At 39.9% G+C, this 6,172-nt stretch overlaps 1 non-coding gene across 1 annotated transcript; it reads right to left on the bottom strand.

Moving 5' to 3' along the window:
• Window positions 1–3,926: 3,926 nt before the first annotated feature.
• LOC131254597 (small nucleolar RNA R71) lies at window positions 3,927–4,033 on the bottom strand. Its single transcript, XR_009175716.1, has one exon. It is a non-coding gene; the product is annotated as a small nucleolar RNA R71 (small nucleolar RNA).
• Between the last annotated feature and the right edge of the window lie 2,139 nt (window positions 4,034–6,172).

The following is a 6,172-nucleotide window of genomic DNA, read 5'->3' as shown; positions in this document are numbered from 1 at the left end:
GCTTTTAGTTTATGGCGAGAGCTAATGATGGATAATAAGGATTTGTCCTAGATACAGGTTAATTTAACCATGTATGGTTACATTTGGGTATGAAAGTGTACTAAAATGAAACTAGTTGAATTATAAAGATATCTAGACCCATGTGTTGGTGCCAATAAGGATTAAGAAACTTAGTTGTCTATGTAGGCACTATCAATGGAATGCTTGGACTCATTAAGTAGTTTCATTATCATGATTTGCATTCCACATTGTCACTTGTTTAAGATATATACATGTTAGCTTCTAATGAATGCGATTGTATATGTGCCTTTATGCATTCTCGCACTACTTATTTTTCCGTTTCTCTCTTTACAGCTGTATCTCATGTTTAGTCTCCTTTATGTAAACGGGGACAATTTTGAATTGAAACCATGGGTCACTTACACTTAATTTTTATTATAGCTAAGAGCTTTGGATAGAATTATGGGTATCATGCCCATCTAGACATTAAAGGGTGTAAGCCTAATATATTGGCTAGACAAGACTACAAAAACTGATATGCATGTCCGGTTCACCCACTTCTTTGTCAAATGGGCATTAAGAATATCAACCAGGGGGATAATAAATTTCGTGGGCCATACTTTTTAAGAATTAGTGAATATCATTGATTGCACGATCCACCAAAGTGATCGTAACTAACAAGAGTCCATTGATACTATGATTCAAGGGTATGAAATATGCGTCGTGTGTTAAGGATCAATAAGCTTGCGTTTATTTCCAAACATATGGAGTTCAACCTAGAGGGGTTTACCATTTGGAGGGAGTTAAATGTTGAGGGTCAAATATGGCAATATTAGACCCCAGTTATTACCTAAATTTACGAACATGGTACCGTTTAACACCCTATTTTAATCGTGTTTGTGCTGCAAGGTGTATATAGGAGCCTGGACTGAAAAAGTGTACTAAAAGAGTGGATTTGAAGCTCTGAAATCACCAAGGCAAGGGATGGACCCCATGGGACCGAGATCGAGGAATTTACATGCCAGAAATCTGAGGAAATCACGCCACTCACATTAAACAGGCCTGAAAATCATCCAGAATGCAAGATCACAGGGTTCCCACCATCCTTCCGGCTCGAAACTTTAGATATGGCCTAAAGAGCCATAAATTAACCATACACGTCGAATTTCAGCCCTTAGATCCTTGTGAAAGTGGCCCAATGGACAGATCAACCACCAAATCCCTGATTTGGGGCCCACCTGATCTCTGGATATGCTTCAATTTTGGTCGAAACCCCTTAAATTAAATGACACAACGGATGGACGGAGCAGATTTCGTAAGAACATCACAATGGGCCCCACCTTGGGCTGCATGCGTACATAGCGCATGAGAGCGCGATGTGCACCGAACCCAGGCAATCGGTCAACAGATCACTGACCGTGCCCGCCCGAGCCAGAGTCCGCGCGAGAACAGCGTTTGCAAGGTGCGGACGTTGTGAGTCTCTATGGGCTACCATCTTGGCCAAGATGATTAATCTGGACCGTCAATTTGAACCCCAAGGTCCCTCTTACCTATGCCTAGATGACGGAATTCGAGAATAAGGCGTGTATCGGATTTCAACCATCCAAACAGAGGATGGACAATGGTATGAAAGCCTGTGGGCCACACCGAATCCAAGCCAAAACAATCCATTTCCGATTGGTTTTTCGAGATGAATCCGGTGGATGTCGTGGATTTCTCAAATGTCAGATGCAGTGGGACCCACCAAGCATCAGTGTAAGCCGATTTTCGCACGCCCTGCATCCGTGAAATTCAGACACTGTGGGCCATTTCATGATCAAGATCGGGATCAAATCGATGATCCAGACCGTCCAAACTCTGTCCAAGAAGTCAGTTTTGAGAAATATGGACGGTTAGCCTCCCAGACTCAGGCCAAACGCAAGCTTTTTCAGCGTTTTCTTGATACGCGAGAATAAGGCATGCATCCAGTTCTTCTACGCATTGAACTGCATAAATAAAAGTCAGTTCTATGAACTCCAGTAGACCGACTACAATTGCTATAAAAAGAGGGAGAGAGAGAGAGAGAGAGTAAAGGGGATCCAAGCCCTGATGTGGAGCAGAGAGAGAGAGAGAGAGAGAGAGAGAGAGAGAGAGAGAGAGAGAGAGTTGGACGTGGAGTAGTTTTTTCTAAGTTTTTTTTTCTCCTTTGTTTTTGCTTTATGTTTTTTAGAGATTAGTTAATCATGGTCATGATTTGCTAAACCTCTTAGCTAGGGCTAAGAGGTGAAGCTTGTGGCGTAATGGGAATGACTCTACGAGTTTGATTCATGTTATGAGCTAATTTGATAAATAGGAATGCTTTCAGTTTTTAATGGTTTGTTGTGACTGAAATTACAATAGATCTGCGATGGCTTTGAGTATTTCCTTTTCATTATTTTGATTGTGAAGTTAGGAAGCCCTGTTGTTCACCATTGCCCCTTGGATATGGTTGGATGATGGAATCCTTTTTAACATTCATACATCTTTCAGATTGGTTGTGGATTGGTTTAATTCTATTGTTTACTTTGTCTGATGAGCATGGTTTTGTGATGGAATCAACTCTAATTCTCATACCTACCATCTTTCAAAAACTAGATTAAAGGAAGTTCAGATTGAGTTCTAGTGATATATCTTCCAACTGGATGAAGATGGGACTCGATGTCTAGTTGAGTTCATAAATCAAGCGTAGATCTCCCTGATCTCTACAAGTGAATCCTCTAAATCCCTAGTTTCCTACTTTGAATTATACAAGTTTTAGATTAGTATTTCACCATTATTCTTCATATTCTTCTGAATTAGATTTCATCTTCTTTTAATTCGAAGTTCTAGTTACTTTTATATTACGTACAAGGTTCAATCCCTGTGGATTCGACCTCGGTCTTACCGAGATTATTACTGCATTGCAACCCCATACTTGGGATGTGAACAAGTTTTTAGCGCCATTGCCAGGGATCGACGGTTATGTTTTTCTAAAATTAACTAGTTTTAGAATTAGGTTAAGATTAGATTTTTCTAACTTTAGGTTTAGGTCTTTCTAATTTTTAGAAAGTAATCTAACTTTCCTGTTTTGTAGGATTCTGAGATAGAAACTTCTAATTTGGTAATCTCTTTTTAATTTCTTTGCTTTTTTTATTTTTAGAACTAGGGTTTTATTTTTAGAAACTTTCTAATTCTTGGATTTCTTTTACTTTTAGAAACTAACTTGTTTTGGTTTGTTTTGCAGGTTTTTAACTTAGGGGCTCCAATTTGATAACTTCTTTTCAACCCTTTCTTTCTTTATAGATTTTAATTTCCTTTCTCTCTCTCTTTAGGTTAGGTTTAGAATTTGAATTGAGGGCTGTGAGTGTTTCAAGCCTAAGTGGGTTCGTGATAACACTCGACGTCTCTTGACTAAAGGTGGATTGGTTGAGGGGTTGACTATCTATTGTAGGACTAGACACCGCTCGATATCCCCTGAGTTAATTGAAGTGATGGCTGAAAACCAACCTCTTCTACCCCAACCTAGGGTGGAGGATATCCAGGATGAGAATGAGGTGCATCAAGCACCCTCGTCTCGTACTTTACAAGATTATTTACAACTGGCGGGGGTGAGTACGCTATCATGCATGGTTTTTCTTAAGAATACGGGACACATGGATATCAAGCCAGGGGTGATCTAACTCTTTCCTAAATTTCATGGGCTTGAGTTAGAGAATTGATATCTACACCTGAAAGAGTTTGATGAGATCATAGCCACATTATATTTTCCAAATGTGTTTGAGGACATAGTCAAGCTGAAACTCTTTCCCTTTTCTTTGAAAGAGAAAGCTAAGACGTGGTTGCATTCATTATGTCCTAGATCTATTGACACATAGAATGATATGCAAAGAGAATTCATAAAGAAATTTTTTCCACATCATAAAATGAATACCCTTAGAAAATCAATCATGAACTTCGCCCAAAAGGAGGATGAAACATTCTTCCAATGTTGGGAAAAGTTCAAGGATTTTGTCACTTCATGCCCACAACACGGTTTTGAAACGTGGCGCATTACACACTTTTTTTTTTATAATGGACTGACATCTTTCATGCGCCAATTGGTTGAGACGATGTGCAATGGGGAATTCATGAATAAAAATGTCGATGATGTGTGGGACTACTTGGATAGACTTGTTGAAAGTGCACAATCATGGGACACATAACCAAAATTAAGCACCATGTCTAAGCCGACTCAATCTAAGGAGAGGGGTACTGGAATGTGTATGTAACACCCCGTACTTTTCAGTACTCGAGTATTACCGTGTAGACTAACTTGGTTTAAATATAAACCTAGCTAAGCAGACGTTCACATGCATCCTAAGTTAAATTTGACTGTTGAAAGAAATCCCCACCTGTAGGACAAGCGATCCATTTGTTATTACTCGAGATGGACCATCACGTCATTAGAGAAATTTATTTTAGGACACCAATCACTTGATCATGATGATTAGACCACTTGATCATTAAACTTTTTAATAATTTTTCACCTAAACTACGCCGTGAACCCTAGAGATCATCACTAATCATATTTTGTAATGATCTGACCGTCAGATCTTCATAAATCATGAAATAACCTACGTATGACTCACTTACAAATTTAAAAATGATCTAATCTTCCTTATCAAATCTTATAGTAAATAAAAGGCGTTGGTCAAAATGCAAACCACTATAAACTACTTAGCAAAAATAATGAAGATAATAATAATAATGATAATTAAATATTTAATAACATAGAATCATGAGACAAATAGTCCTAATAACCTACAGAGCAGGACTCACAACATGATAAAAGAAAATATGCATATGGGAAGTAATAATAATAATAATAATATAATACTAGTAAGAATGATAAAAATAACAATAATAATAGTAAATGGTAGCAATAGTAATAAAAATTAATATTAACATTAGTATATGGTTAGTATTAGTTACAAATGATCCACTAGGACTTTTGACCGTTGATGCTCGGATTGAAGTTGATCCGACCATTAAATCAATGGAATTGACACCAAAAGAATGTAGATCAAGTGATATGGCCCACCTGGGCCTTGGTCCTGCCCCATCTTTGGTCATGGGACCCATCTAGTCCCATAGGACATCGTGGATGGAGTGGATTTCCCACAATCATCACGACGGACCCCACATCGGTGCGTGTGTGCATCAGGGGAGGTGCACAAGCTGTGCACTGTTCTAGAGGAGCCGGTCAAACACAGTTTGACCGAAAGATTGAAAGAAGGAAGTTTCTCCTTCCTTTTTCTGCTCCCGCGCTCAACGCGTTTGAACTGACGAACGACCATCCATCTAGTTGTGGTGGGACCCACCATTAGGGACAGTTAGGATGATCAGAATCGTTTACCATAAAGCCCATGAATTTGGTCAAACCCCAGTGATCTTAAACGTTGGTGGATGCACGTGTATACACAACACCAATCTCAAGTAGTGCCTACAAGCACAAAACGTTTCCAAAAACGAAAATTTCTCCGTGTGCCTAGTTAGCAATCCGCGCACCCTCCTTCCCTTACATCCTAGTCGTCCATGGAGAGTGAATCCTGGCTTTTGAAAACAACAAACGCTGTTGCCAGCTATACATCCGTACGACAGATATTTTCCTAGAAGTGAGAGAGAGAGTGGAAGTCCTAGATTTAATCCAGGTCGTTTATCCTCCATCCAACGGTCCTAGGACATTAGTTTAGGTGACAAAAGGGCTAGGGATCGAGTAGCAATAGCAGAACTCCCTCTATCCTTGCGGCGGCTTGGAAACCGGCCGTTTTCCTCCAAGTTCGAACCCACCGGTCAAATGACACTGGAGCTTCACTCCTTCTATTATCCAAGCTTCCCAGGGTCCATACGGACCATCTGGATGAAGCCGATTGGAAGGAAAAGCTTTCGTTTAAATTTCGCCATTAATGGCCATCCCCATCTTCGTCAAAGAAGAGACTATTGTTGAACTTAGTTGCAACCGATCCCACTGCTGGATGTCTCTGGAGAAGATAGGGAAAGAAGAAAAAGAAGAAAGAAAAGAAATGAGAGAGAGAGAGATCAGGCGGACTGTAATGCCGCACCAGGTTGGGCCACGCCGATTCGAGGTCGAGTTCGGTTTGAGTGGGGTGGGCCCTGACTCATTTGTAGTTCGTGT

The sequence above is a fragment of the Magnolia sinica genome, chromosome 8 (assembly GCF_029962835.1).
Source record: "Magnolia sinica isolate HGM2019 chromosome 8, MsV1, whole genome shotgun sequence".
Taxonomy (NCBI): domain Eukaryota; kingdom Viridiplantae; phylum Streptophyta; class Magnoliopsida; order Magnoliales; family Magnoliaceae; genus Magnolia; species Magnolia sinica.
Note: the sequence above shows the minus strand (reverse complement) of the source record. Positions and strands in the feature narration are given on the sequence as shown.